The sequence below is a fragment of the Lycorma delicatula genome, chromosome 1 (genome assembly GCF_047948215.1).
Source record: "Lycorma delicatula isolate Av1 chromosome 1, ASM4794821v1, whole genome shotgun sequence".
In the NCBI taxonomy this organism is placed as follows: domain Eukaryota; kingdom Metazoa; phylum Arthropoda; class Insecta; order Hemiptera; family Fulgoridae; genus Lycorma; species Lycorma delicatula.
The window spans coordinates 253,864,105-253,880,084 of NC_134455.1; positions in this window are offsets into that span (position 1 = coordinate 253,864,105).

The window sequence follows — 15,980 nt, forward strand, 5'->3', positions numbered from 1 at the left end:
CATCTTTTTAAAAAAAAATTAATTCAATTTAAATTTATTTTAAGTTAATATTAACTATATTTTTATTAAGTTAATATTTATTAAGTAACTGTCTTAACAACATTTTTTAACAAGCTACCGCCAAATGAATGTAATGTGGGATGAATGTGGGTGAACTTTGAAACGTATAAAAACTGTCATCTTCACCGACATTATTACTATATGTAGGTGTCTATTTATTACTAGTAAATAATAATAAATGCTTGTTAAATGCCTAATAAGTAATAGATGTCCGTTTATTTACTATTAAAAAAAATATTAAAATTTTTATTAAGCATACTAGAAGGGGAAAACAAATCTTCAACCTACATCTCTCTCGTTAGGGCAAATGGGTTATGAAAATGCGAAATAATGGATTCAAATTTCTTCAATGACTCGGATTTTACTACAGCTAAGACAACAGATATTTCACTCTAAAAACATAACTGGGAAAAAAATTAAGTACAATCAATCGAAGAGAATTCCACGAACAATTATATTTTAATACCAATGACATATTTTGGTCCCATCCAAGTCCTTTGTGTTTTTCTACATCCCGTTCAACACTTGTACAAATATGAGCTCAAAATATTTTTTAATAGAACCTTCTGAATTGCGAAATTTTTTGTTTAATGTTTTTTTTTATATTTAATCTACTTACTTCAAGAATATTTCATATATTTATATTTAAATAATAATTAATAAGAACTTAAACATACCTATTTTTTACTGTACAAATATTTATGTTTTTAGTGTTTAATGAGATGATCAGTATAATGTATCATTATACACAGATCAGGATAAAATATTTACATATTTCTTTGGATAAATAATTTCAAAACCCTAGCTAAAATGTGAACACAAATAAATGTGAGAAGGATTTCAAAATCTAGTCCGTATAGGGCAGAATTTAAATTATAATTTGTATATATTATATTTAAATACATAGCTTCTAAATCTATCATTTTCTAAAAACAGAAAAATATTGGAATTAAAGAGTAAACACCATCTTTAAAAACCAAATGGTAATTTATTTATTAAAAAACAAACAAATTTAGAGTACACAAAACCGTTGAGCATATACAAAAAAAGAAAGTAGCAACACCCAATGCTTTTATTGCCATAATTTACATTTAATTTCTGAACGCAGGGTGAGTTGAATAGGATATTCTGGAAGTATAAAAAAGGAAGAGTATATATAAGAGTATTAATGAAGAGTATCCTGGTTAGTAATGAGGAATTTAATGATTTTAACAGTGAATTCGTAGAAAAAAGTTATTTTATTTGAATTTCAAATCAAGAATTAAAATTGTTTTAGCTTCTAAACGATTCAGCTATTTGTTCATCGTAAAAATGTGTAATAAATTTACTACAGACTGTAAAAAAAATTTCTTTTAATAACAATATCTCGGTTATTAAAATGTAATAACGGCAATTATTATCACGTACATGACTAATATGAGTCGATTATTTTATTAAAAAAAACCGTTGCTTTAGAACCACCAATAATAATTACGAGTCACGATGGGCGAACGCTTACGTTTTAACCTAATTCGGATAAAAATATTATTTGTCTAAGGAAATAAGGAACTTTGAGGAGAGGTGGAAAGTTATGCTTATACCACAACCATTATTCACCACACTACCATTTTCATAATTTATCTTATTTTTTTAAGTTTCAGGTTCTATCAGATTATAGAAATTCTTTAATCTCTGTTTGAGAATCCAGAAGACCGAATTCTGAGACAAATCTAGATGATTTTGAAATGTTAAAAGATTTATCATCATCAGACAAACAAACCTGTATTAATTCAGATTTATCCCTTATTTTTGTTTCAAAGGTACTGATCTGAGTCTATTATACTTTGTATTGATAATCATACTTATAATAGAATACTTTTACTTCTTTTTTTAAAATAAGCACTGCTACATCCTCTACAAAGTCATACAAATTATTGAAAGATATATAAAATTCAACCATTTATAAATCATCTGAATGAAATATGTTTGCAGTTAGATCAACCATTATCAGTTGATAAATGCATGGTGGATTTTAAAGGCTGAACTGAAAAAAAAATAGTCCTAAAATCCGTAAAAAAATAAGCCGCAAAGTATGGTGTCTAGCAGACTCAGCTACATGTTATAAATTTGTATATCTATATGCCAATTTAAACGCTTTACCTTGAGATGTCAAGAATTTTTGCGTTTGATAAATTTTATGGTTTATTTTTGAATTAACAAAGACCTATCTTCTCTACTATTTTCGATTAATATTCAATCTGACATCAAAAAGGCAAGAAATATATCGTGTCAATTTTTATCATATTTTTTAAGCCTGGTAATCCATTTGTAGCTGGGTAGGTGACAAATATGGTAATGAAAAATTTCGTACCATTTGAGTGAAGAAATACCTAAAAACTGAAGAAATATCTACAGAGTATCCATATATCCTTGACACGGTTGGTATTCTTAGAGCATTTCTTACCGTAAAAGTGATGAGATAAAAACTTTATTTACTTTCAGTTGAAGTTTTATTTATTGCAAGTATTGAGCTAAAGAAGGGAAAGAAATTAAAAATAACCTAATGGGATAAAAAGGTTGCAATATTTATATAAACAAAATCCATAAGATACAAAAACTTTCTATAGATACGTAAAGAGTATATTGATTATTGTATTTTTAAGAGATGTATTGTCAGACAAGTAGAAAAAAAATTAATTCACACAACGTAAGTGTGAAGGATTGAGGATGTATTCGAGATAAAGTGTGTTTATTGTTTTCAACAATAGCACGCATCAATATATAGGTTTTGATGCTAAGATATTAAGATACCAAGGTTTACCTTGTATTAACATATTTGGTAATTAACCATAATTGTTTGCAGATGAAAAATATGTACGGACATATTGGCATCTGTGCAGCTGTTGTCTTGGGATTACTAAAACAGTAGTAATAACATAGGGCCTTCTGTTACCTTAAAAGTTATGTATAACTGTTACAAACAATTGGAATCAAAATTATTTTAAACGAATAAAAAGACTACATGATTTACTAATAGGAAATTAATTCACAAAATTGATTTGGATTTGAATAAGCAATTAATACAATTTCTAATCTAAAAATAATTAATTAAGGTTCAAAAGTAAATGGAAAAATTATAGATAAAAGTTTATGAATTCAAAGCAAGAAGAAGCAGAAACAATATCTGGAGATTGACAGACGTGTAAAACCAATTCTTGTGTATAAGAAAATGTTAATATTTGCTAATATTTGCCTTTATCCTTTAGAATTTGTTGATAAGCCCGAAATATATTATTGATAATTTTAGATAGTAATATACGTGTATTGTAAAAAATAACAAACAAACGATGCGCTGGATTTATGTAATGAAGATATTATTTAGGTACGGTGCACTAGTGCACATCTGGCTGATTGCTTGTGTAAATTAACTGAAATAATTATGACACAAAAAATTAAAGTAGCTTCTTGTAAATTTATTAAATTTGTATTTGTTTATATAATTTATATAATGTTTCCACTGTATAAAAATGTATGAAACACTTTTTTTTAAGGGAGGGGCACATTCTGTTGCAAAAAAAAATTATCTAAAGTTACACTGATTACGTTAATGTAAATATATTAATTATTGCTATAATATTCACACTTAAGCACGTAACTAGGCTCAAAGTAACCTAATACGATAAATATTAAGTTTATCAGAAAACTGACCTCGCTGATAACTAATCTTATTTAAAAAAAAGAATTTTGTCATACGAGGGTAAACAGATTAATTAAATAATAATAAATAAGAGAAATTGTTTTAATTTCAAACACTTTCATTAATTAAAAATATTAGCTGAGAAAACTATTTATTTCAAAATGTACTGTCTCTTGGTATCATTAGAACATTTTAACATGATTCAGTTAATTTTCACAAAAAAAATTACTGCACAGATTACTATTATTTCCTAAACACATGGGTTCCAAAAATTGACGGTTATCAAAAAAGAAATTTTCCGAACAAAAATATATATAAACTACTTCGTTTGGCTGACAAAATTAAAAATCTTGATTCCCTACCGTGTTTTAAAATTTCTGATGATTACATTTTTTAGATTACATACTAACAAACAAACGGTTTTTTATATTACTAATTAATTATTCCAGTAGATTACCTTTACACATTCAATCAGGCAGGTGTCATGAAATAATGGCACGTACATCGAGTGCTTACTTCTTGAATGACAACTACAGAAAGTAAATCGAGCATTCAATTTGTTTTATTTTTTTTTTTTTTTTTAACGCTATTAATTTTTATTTATTTCTTTAAATCATTTAAACAAATTTATAATAAAATTTTCAACTATCTAATCAAGGCAATGTATACTTGAAAAAATAATTAATGAATCATTTCGTTGGATTCCGAATGGTTTACAAGGATTATATTTTTATATTACTTCTACCTCTTCCTAGGATTTATGTCTTCAATTAACATTTTTCCATTTATTTCTTGTAACTTCAAATAATTTTCAAAAGCAGTAAAAAAACTGAAAATTTCAGATCGATTTTTCAAATTAACGCTTCATATTATTATCACATCAATTTTATAGTTAGCTATTATGGTAAGTCTGATTTATTGCTTACTTTGCAATACAGCCGATGAACGGTGTTCTCATTACATGTAATCATTATACATCTATTAACTTTACTCACAGATATGCGTTGTGTGAAATTATTTGTACTGTAAGTAAACTGTTATTTTATTCAATACTTCTACTACATTGAAAGAAAATAAACGCTAGCAATAAATCACAATTTCTAAATTGAATCTAAAATAACCAATCGATTGTGTTATTAGACACATAAATAAGTCAATCCGACAAAGAAGGATAGATTAGTTTCAACACACATTTTATCAATAGTCAGAGGAAGTATGAAATTTTTACTTTTACTTTTTTACCTCTTTCTAAAGTTAAAGCTGCAATTTTCCTGAAAACTAATAATTAAGCTAATAATGATAATATAATTTTTTTTCTTTTGGAATAAGGAAAATGGCTGAAACTTAAGTTTATATTATGTGTTTCTGTGTTTCATATTTATTTATTTACTGTACGTGGGATAATTAACACATTAAATTATGCGGTAATGTGAATTTTTGAAAATTATTTCCTTGAAATGTTAGAAAAAGTGAAATAACAAATTATTATCGTTAAGGGTGTATTATAATATGTTTCTAAATGAACAATACAAATTACCTAGATTGAATGCCTATTAGATTAAAAGCGAGTGAATATTTAAAAAATGGTTGTTGGGAGATAAGTAACAATAATATTTCAATTCTTGCAAAACTTATTACTATTTGAGATGACGTATCATCTACCTTCTTATTTTCTATCAAAAGAACAGAAACCCGTTTTTCTGTTTCTTCCTTTTATGATAATATTATTACCTACAATAAAATAGTATTTTGAATTATTACTTTCCAAATAAATGAAAGCATACGTTCAAAAGGTATTTTGAACTGATTTTACTAAAGGTGTTATTACACACCTACCCAGGTTGCAGTATGGAGTATTTGTGATAATTTAATTCGGAGTTTGGGAAGCTTCTGATATTACATTTTCCTTTTTTACTGTATTATGCTTATTATATTTTTTTTAAAACTATTATTTCAACATTCAAAATTTTAAAATGAACATCATTTTGGATGAAACATTAAATGGAATGACTATGTCAGTTATGTTTGTTATAGATTAAAATACTTAATGTTTCTATTTTATAAAATTCATAAGATAAATAATAATACTACCGTAAATAAAATAATATACAATGATTTTGCTTATTTTTTTATTTCAGCATGGCATTGAAATTTGTGGTTCTGCCCTAGAAATGCATTTTCAACCAACTATTCATTTGTAAAAAAAATATTATCACAGCTACTCTGTGGGCAGACTGCAATTAACTATTAAAAATGATTTCTGGATAATTCAATGTTCTAACATTAATACAAACTTACGTTAAGAATTGATAGTTTGTACAAATAATATAAATTATTGACATTTAAATCTCACATTATAATAACAGAAGCCTGCAGCAGACTCTTCTTTAAATCAACAACCTAGCTAAACATATGTCAAAAATAGCGTAACTATATAATTATTAAGCTCATAAACATACTTCCAAAGGATTACTTCTGCTGAAATATTAAATTATAGGTAAGGAAAAAATAGATGGATATTTAACGAAAGAACACATTTTTGATAAAATCAGTTTCCTTAAATAAAATAATTACTAAATATTTCACTTTAAGTGCATTTTATATATTTCTTCTCTTTTTAACTTTTTTAAGTAGTATAATTATAATCAGTTATCAGTCACAAATAATTTACTTATTTATTTAATACATTATTAATCCAAATTTCAGATATTACTTACCTTCTTTTTTTCTTATCGTGCTGTACAATATTTTTATTCATTTTGACATTGTTAGCCGTCACTTTTTTTTTTACTTATGTGGGCTTCAAATTCAAGGCCATTTGAAGTCAATTAATTTTTTTTTATTTCTTTTTTTCTTAGCATTATGAATATCGATTATTATGGTCATTAGCCCTCCGTCTTCCTCATACCCTGATATATATTTGTTCTCTCCCTTATATGTAACTCTATCGGTGGAACCGACGCCAACACACACGCCGCCTCATAGGACAGCGTGCGATATGCCGAAACGACACCCAACAGTGACCCACGATGAACACGAAACAGTCTGCTCAAATTCCTCTTAATTCTCACACCGAAACCCCAAACTGGGGCCGCGTACAATAAGGTGGAAGTAATAGCCGACATGATTAGTCTTCTTTTAGATGCCCTAGGCGCAGCCTGTGAGGTCATCAGCAACTTCAGTGCTCCAAGTGTCCTCTCTGCCCTGTTGCAACTCTTCAGCACATGATCGCTAAATCCGTTCAATGTTATAAACAACAGCACACCTCTTGTCAACCAAGTCTCTTGTTTGATCCGAGCATCCCAATCTGTCGCCCTTGCAACTGCCTGCAATGTAGAGCGGCCACGACAAAAACTATATTGATTAGGGTGTATGCCGACGCCCGCATCAAGCTCCTCAATGATGTGGGACGCCAGCATTCCCTTAACGGTCTTGCCCATATTTTTTAATAAACACAATGGCCGGTACTCCTTATTAATCTCATCTCTGGTATGTTTAGGTAGAAACACTAATCGCGACTCCTTCCAACATTTAGGAAAGCACCTGTTCTCTAAGCCATGATTCGCAATATTAGTAATTTCCCATGGAAACCTTCTTACTAAGCCTTTTAATACGGTAGCCGGTATTCCATCGGGTCCACGACTTTTATGATCTCTTATTTTAAAGACAGCTGCAGTGACCTCCTCTTACGAAAAGCGCTTTGGTTCAAACTCAGTCATCTCTAACTTCCCCTCATCTTCTTGAGGAAGGAGTCTTCTTATCTGAGTATTTTCGTTATCTTTCGTGAGGACAGGCAACCTTCTACCAATTTTTACGTGGATTTGAATACTATATCGTGGATACCGGTGTTCTTTGGTGGTTGGGTTTCAATTAACCACACATCTCAGGAATGGTCTAACTGAGAATGTACAAGACTACACTTCATTTATACTCATACATATCATCCTCATTCATCCTCTGAACAATTATCTAAACGGTAGTTGCCGGAGGCTAAACAGGAAAAAGAAAAGCAACCTTCTACCAAGTTTCTTCATCACTATTTGAAATGCCCGTCCCCATGGGTCAAAATCTAATTCATCGCACAGTTCACGCCATTTAATCAGTTTAGTTTGTTTTATCTCATAGTTGAGAGTGCGCCTTGCCTCAACGTATCTAAACGCTACTTACTTCGTATTCCTCGTCTCCAACCATTCTCAGCCGTTGTTTATGACGCCTCAGCTTTTGCAGATCTTGCTTCATCCTTGCGATCGTTTTGGTCCACCACTAAACCGGATGCAAACCACCAGCAGCAAACTTTGGTAAATGCGTAATCTCATAGGTTATCTGTTTTTATCCTGGACGATCTGTTTCCAAGCACAATTTTTTTTACTTTGAAGTAGCTGATTTTCTGAATGGTCTTTCCTCTTTACTGCTACTTATTCCTCATGTTTAGGACAGTTTCATGATCTTGCTGGGTGTTGTCCAATACAGTTAACATAAATCGATGGTCCTTGCAAGGGTCATCCAAGTGTAATGGGTCACAAGCACATGTTTGTTTTCTCATGCATCTTGCTCCTGTGTATCTGAATTTTTGACATCCAAAACACTGTATTAGTGTCAGAATGAACATAACCTTACCTTTGAAATCCAGCCTTTAATCTTTCAGGACATTTAGGTTTGTTAAACATCAAGATGTAATATGAAGGGTATGACTTCTCTGTCTTGTCACATATTCAATCCTCAACATGCAACAACTTGAATTTTTAAAGCATGTAAACATCAAATAACTTATTAGAAATAAAATTACCTGAATATGGTAAATCAAAATTCTCTAATTAAAAAATTAATTAATTAGTTTAAAAATTAAATCCCAAAAAAATGTAGGTGGGCTTTGTTAATTTTTTCCATTATTTAATATTAAAAGTGTTCTTTCAAATCAGGGCTGAGCTTTACCCTTCCTACACGATATAAGTATTGTAAAATATCAGCTGAATTTAAGACCATCGTGAAATTATCTCATGGTATAATTCTAACCTTTTTTGTTTCATTACTAGGTATCTTAAAAGTTAAAAAAATTGATAGTGAATATTATGTTATAAAAATCTAGAAATAAATAAAAATGGAAAAGTTAATAAATAAAGAGAATTTTATCACCACATAAGTCAGATGAAGAGTAAAGTTATGAAAGAAGCTGGCTGCAGAAGCACTTAAGAGATAGTGAAAAATATGATTAATGGAAGGTAGATATAGCATACAGAAAAGTAAGGGAAAACTAGGGAAATAAGGCCAAAATATATAACCATCAGAACTGTTGGTAGAAAACTGTTGTTAGCTCTTTCTTAACAAGGAAGGAATAAGTGAAAACACTATTTTGTAAGAAATGAAAGGAGAAAAATTATCTTAATAAGTGCTAAGGAAAGAAAGATTAATTGAAGATGTTTTCAGTTTCAGGGGAGACTATGCTGTGATCTGTGAAGTGAATGTATTCAAAAAAAAATATTATATAAGAGTCAATTAGAAGTTGTGCTGAAAAAGAGTAAAGTCATGATCTATTTCCATTGCTTTTTAACTTGAACATAAAAATTATTGTACAAGAATTAAGGGATAAATCTGATTAAATTATATATTATATATTGTTTCTATTTATTTTATTAATATTATTAGGACATGCCTTTACATTAAAAGTGTAAAGGCATCCCAAATGGTTGGTTTAGCAAATGATTTTATTTTTTCTGAACTGTGATTCATGAATCATTCTAGAAATGTATCATACTCTTCAATATGTGATATCACCTACGTCTGCACCACTTTTAACTTCTACATCTTATACTATTAATTTTTAGTGTTCTTTTGTACATAATATGTAACTGCAATCCCTTGTTTCTCGAGGTCATGTATATTTAGGAATATTTCTGAGGAAAAAAATAATTATTCACGTCTAATTCATTTTGTCTGACCAAATCCTGGAACCAGTGCCTACTATTATTCCTTGTAACCTTTCCATGCAACACCATGCTAACAACTCAAGCTCTTCGTAATCCAATTATTGAAATCTTATAAATATCACATCCTGACTGCAAGATATGTTATTCAAAACATTTTTTATACAAATTTAAGTTATTATACATTTCTATATTTTACATTTATACGTTATTATACATTTTTTAGCTTTAAAGCAGTCTCAAATAAATATATCATTCTTTGAATGGTTATAGAAAGAAAATGAACTGGAATAAAAATGACAAAATCATATAAGCTGATATTTCAAAACATCTGTTTTTCATTGTTGTCACTCACTGCTAGTTTGTACGAGGTCTGTTCAGAAAATAACTGAACTTCATTTTTTTAAATCTTTATTATTAATTTTACAAATTATTGGTACTTGTCCACTTTAAGTACTTCCCTCCCTATTCAAACACTTTTCCCAGGAGTGTTTCCACTTTGCAAAGCAGTCCCCATTAGTTTGATTTGAAATGACCTTTAAGGTCCTTGACGAATTTGCTTTAATGTCATCAATAGTCTCAAAACGGCATCCTTTCATCACTGATTTTAATCTTGGAAATAAGAAAAATAACAAGGGACCAGGTCTGGTGAATAGGGAGGCTGAGGGAGAACAAACAATCATGTGATTTTTGGCAGAAAACTGACGAATTAACAAAGCTGAATGTGCCGGTGCATTGTTGTGGTCAAGGAAACATGAGTTGTCTCTCCACGACTCTGGTCTCATTTTGTGGATTTTTTCACATAATCATTGTAAAATGCCTTGATAGTACACACAGTTCACTCTGCTTCACCTTGAGGCAAGAATTTAAAGTGCACAATTCCATTAAAATAAAAAAAAATAGAGAGCATCACTTTGAGTCAGATCAAGACTGCCATTCTTCATTGAAGAGACTGTCACCAGTATCTCTTACTTACAAATACTACAAAAAAAAATTACTCTACTTTACACAAATGTTTCATCGATGAAGAAGACTGCATCTTTCAATTAGGTAGGGTCTAGCCCACAATTATCGTGATGTAATGGAATTTCTTAACAACATCTTTCCTGAGCAATGAATACGACAAAGCAGAAGGGCTTTGGAGTTCCTATCTCGATCTCCTTTATACCTGAAGCACTGAGACTTAGCACTTATAGACTTCTGTTTTTCTAGTAACCTTAACAATATTAAACTATACCTATTTCAATCTGCTAGTTAACAGCCTATTACCCAACCACCTGTCTGCAAGTCAAAATAAGTAAAAATATATTTTAATATAAATTAATATAGATTATACATAGATGCTTATCTTTTTTTAACTACATGTAATAATAATATAAAGCTCAAAATAAAGGAATCATGAAGTCCAACAATAAATTTCTTTTCCATAAATATCTGTTAATTTGTAAAATTTAATGCTGAAAGAGTATTGTTTTTCCCTAATATAAAAAATCTCATTGATATCATAACTAGTAATCATTTTTTGATGCACTTCTGACTTATTTGGAATTCAGAAGTATATCACTTATTGTGATACAGTGAACTAAGTTCAGCCAGCTTTTCCTTTTTCTGTTGTCATGAAAGATTACATTGAAGTCAAATATAAGTAGTATAACTACATTATAAACGTTTTCTTTCCTCTGCTTATTCTTTTATATTATTACATATTGATGCTACTACATATATTATGAAATATGTACATAAAACATAAAATAATGTCAAAAAATTGATTATTAAAGTTAAAAAAAAGAATAACAATAAAAATGTAATTTTAATAAATAATTGTTATACTATACTATAAATGAATTATTATACTAGAAATGATAGTAAAATATATTTTTTCATTAAATTAAAATAATTATTATAATAAAATAAGTAAGAACCAAAATTCAATTTAAATTAGCATTCAAATCAGATAAAAATTTTTTCTACACTTTGAAGAAAAAAAATAATAATACAATAAAGAGTTGAGTAAAATATTTATAAAAAATTACATATGGAACAAAAGATTTATCTTTCCTACAAATGCTGGTTCAGTTTCTGTTATTTATTTCTGTTTTCTGTTATTTAAAAAGTAACAAGCATACCTCTCATGATGTTATCTTAATAATGTAAAATACTGCTTTTCTTTTCTTTTTCTTTTTTTTATCTCTACTCCCCTGGGCCGGACCGACTTGGTAGTATTATGCCACCCAGGGGAGTGTCCCTTACTCTAATAGGCCCTCCCCACCTACCGGCTATATACCGGCATGGCAGGTCAGGCCTACCGGTAGCTCTTTTGAGATTTTTTATTCACTATTTTGTCCTTTACGGAACCACATCATACCTACAAGTCGTGATGTGGCCCTAAGATCTTTTGTAATACTCTCTTATCCTAACAACATCCCCCATGGAATCATCAAAACCAGCACACCTAAGCATGCTGGCTCTCACCGCTGAGGCTGTCCACCCAACCTAACATACTAATAAACCAGCCTTTTTTCATCTACATTCATTTGTGTTAACACTGTCTTTATGTATTCAGCAATCTTCCTCCAGTTTTCCTCATGGCTAAGCATGAAGTCCATAGTCTCTTTCGGTGTTTATCCATGAATACCCACGTCATTTCTTTGCCTTAGCCATTTATTACATATTAAAAAGGTATGTTCAGAATCGTCATTCTCCTCGCAGTACATGCACGTGGGCTCATTCCTTTTTCCCACCTTATGGAGATAACCATTGAAGCACCCATGTCCTGTCACGAACTGGGTGATCCAATAATCCATTTCTCCATGCCGCCTGTAATCTATCCTAATATATCGGGAATTAGAGTTCTTGTCCATCCAGCCACTCCAGCCTCCACCCTTCTTTCCTGCCAGATTCTATAGATGTCTTCCCTGACTTCATTTTCTGCTCTCCCTAAAAAGTGTCAGTTCTGTATCTGGCTATGAGGTCGATAGGAAGCATTCCCGAAAGCACACAGAGGGCCTCGTAAGACACAGTTCTGTAGGCAGATACCACGCCTAGTAGTATCCCCCTGTGTGCCTCTTCAACCTGTCCCTATTTCTACTGATGGTCAGAGCACAACTCCATGCTGGCACAGCATACATCAAGGTTGATACTACAGTTGTCACTAGCACTCTTCTTTTGGATGCCCGAGGAGCCCTCTGCGTCGACAAAATAATATTTAAGCTTTTAGTCACTTTCTCAGCACTCTGACAAACACTTAGAACCTGCTCAGTGAATCTACAGTTTCTCTGCAGAATGACCTCTAGATATTTTAGTGCTGTTACTTCCGCTATATTGTTGCCTCCAATCCGTATATCTACTGGCTCCAATACTCGTTTGCCAGTGAACTTAATGCATTTACACTTTTCAGTCGAAAGCTGCAATCCTCTATCGTTAAGCCATCTGCCAACTATATCCAATGCAGAATTTGCTTAATTTTTAACTTCACCAATCGTTCTGGCCTGAACAAGAATTGCCAGATCATCTGCATATGCTATTACTACTAATACTACTCTAAACTCAAAAAAGCTCACCGTAGTTGTTGAATTTAAATGCTGGTCAGCGAAACTAAATAGTTTTGAAGCAATAATACTACTTTCAAATAGAAACTAAATTTTTTTTTAATGTTTTATCAGAGGCTTTATAGTGATTAGGTTTTATTATTAATGACTGAACATGTACAAGTTCATTGAATGTCTATTGAGATCCACATTAACTTTACAATCTTGAAAACAAAAATGAATTGTTCATATGATTTTGAGTATATTCCAACTGTAGACTAATACTTACAATTTGTCATTATATAGTTTGTTAATTATTTGTTGTTTTGTGATTATTTTTTAATATTGCTATCGAATATAAAATAATTATTTAGCTTTATTTATGTATTACAATGTAAATAATGATTTGTGTAATAAAAAATTAAACAGTGTTGCTAACTACAGAACAAAATGTAATTTCCAAATTTAAAAATTTTTTATTTTAAAATCAAGTTTATTGTTGATATTTAGGAATTCACTAAATCAATTACCAGTAATTTTTATTCATGTAATTGTTAGTTACTAAATACATATTACATTTTCGTTGTGTCAACCAGCTACCAACCTAACCTAACCAACAGCTACCTGAATATGCAGTTATTAATACAACCTATTTTTTATGTTCCATTTTTAATAATACTCAGAATTTTTCTGAAGATTATCAATCCAGAGGAGGATGCAATCCATTTAATAACAATGCGTGTGCTAGAAAAGTGCTTTTACCAGTTCATCCAACCTATTTATTTATTTTATTTGCCATGATTTTTTCAAGCACAGTATAACAAAACTTACTTAATATGTTATGACTTATTTTTTGTCCTGTATTTAGCAGCACTGGTTTTTTATTAAACAAATCTCATTATTTACATTTTAATACGTAGACTTCATTTAGCTCACATAAGTTTCACCATCCATCATTGTTAGAGTTATTAGGGAATCAAACAATACAAAAGATATCTTCTTTTCAATTATTTTATCATAAAGCATACATTGAAGAACTCCAGCTATTAGTTAATTTTTTTTTTAAATTAAAGCCAAAAAATTTAACGTATATTTATGAACTATCTTGAACTATTCACATTAACTTTTTATTAAGTTGCTGTTTGTGATAAAATAACAGACAATAAACATATTTTATTAAATTTTAAAATTAATAATTTTAGTAATATGTGGAGTAACATGCTTGCCTGCTACACCAAATGTCCTAGTTTATTCCTGGCTAGAAAATTTTTAGCTCAAATCTAATCCAGTTGCTAATGATTGTAGTAAATTTTTGTGTCATTAGTTCTTTTATTGTTTTCAAACTATTTGCTTATTGCACCTTTTTCAATTTTATTTCTAAAGGTTCTTATAGCTGTTTGTCTTCAATTGATTTTATAGTTTCGCCTTTCACTCATCAATTCATGGTCACTCATGAGTTTCTTTAACTTTTATTTTTTTTTTAACAGCAGTTTTTCTCCTCTCCAAAAAAAACTCATTTTTTAAGTCATGGCTTGATTATCAACATTTGAGTTTTTAACCATTTTTAGACACGTTCCAAATATTTCAATAATTTTATAACTTTCTATTTTTTTGCCTGTGTCACTAAGTTGAACATTTTTTTCAATCTTTTAAACCTCAAATTAAATTCAAATCACTTATAACCACAAAGAAAATGGTCATCTTTTCTGGCTGATGGAAAGGTTTTAGCCTTCTTTGGAGCAAGGTCCCAAAATACAACCCACTATTTGATTGAGCCTTGGCTTCGGATTGTTAGTGATGTAGCCAAGTTTCAGCAACTGTTATGATACTACACAAAAATTGTTTTCATACATTTTGAAACAATTCCTTCCTAAACTGTGATAATAAATGTTTACCCCAACATGCCTTTGATCATTTGTGGGCAAGCACTACCAACATCGTGCAGACAGATTTTTCATTTGTAAATATTCATGTAAAGTTTGATGCATTCCCTCATATGACCACTTTAGAAATAATCAAACCAATTAAAAATTTTATTTCAGATCAATGAAGAATTACTGCACATGATACATAGTAGTGATTAGTCAATTCATTCTAACCTTTGTTAGAATGTTAGGGAAACAATGAAACAATGTTAGGGACTCGATAACAAACAGCGGTTTGTTACTGAGTCCCTAACATTGTGGTGGTGATTTTTTTACCACTGAGTACCATCTTCATGTGTGTCTTTTTTCATGTGTTTCATGTATGACTAGAAAAAAGTTTAAAAAGACTAGACTAAAAGACTCTACTAGTTGTAAAGACTAGAAACAACTTTGAAAGGTTAACTGAAATTTCATAGATTGCAATCTCTGGTATTTAGGAAACATGATCCACTGTAAAAATTCAAGGTATTTGATACTATATAACAGTAAAATATTGAGTACAACATCAAACAATTTGTATTCTTAACATTGACTTGCTTCTCTGATAATGACTTGGTTTATTCCATTTTTAAAAGTGTCTTGTAAATATTTTTTTTTTCTTCAATCATTTGACTAGTTTGATGCAGCTCTCCAAGATTCCCTATCTAGAGCCAGTTGTTTCATTTTGGTATACCTCCTACATCCTATATGCCTAACAATTTGTTTACATATTCCAAACATTGCCTGCCTGCACAATTTTTCCCTTCTACCTGTTCCTAAAATATTAAAACGGCTATTCCAACATACGTTAATATGTGGCCTGTAATTCTGCCTCTTCTTTTAACTGTATTTTTTCAAATGCTTCTTTTTGCATCAGTTTGCTGCAACTTCT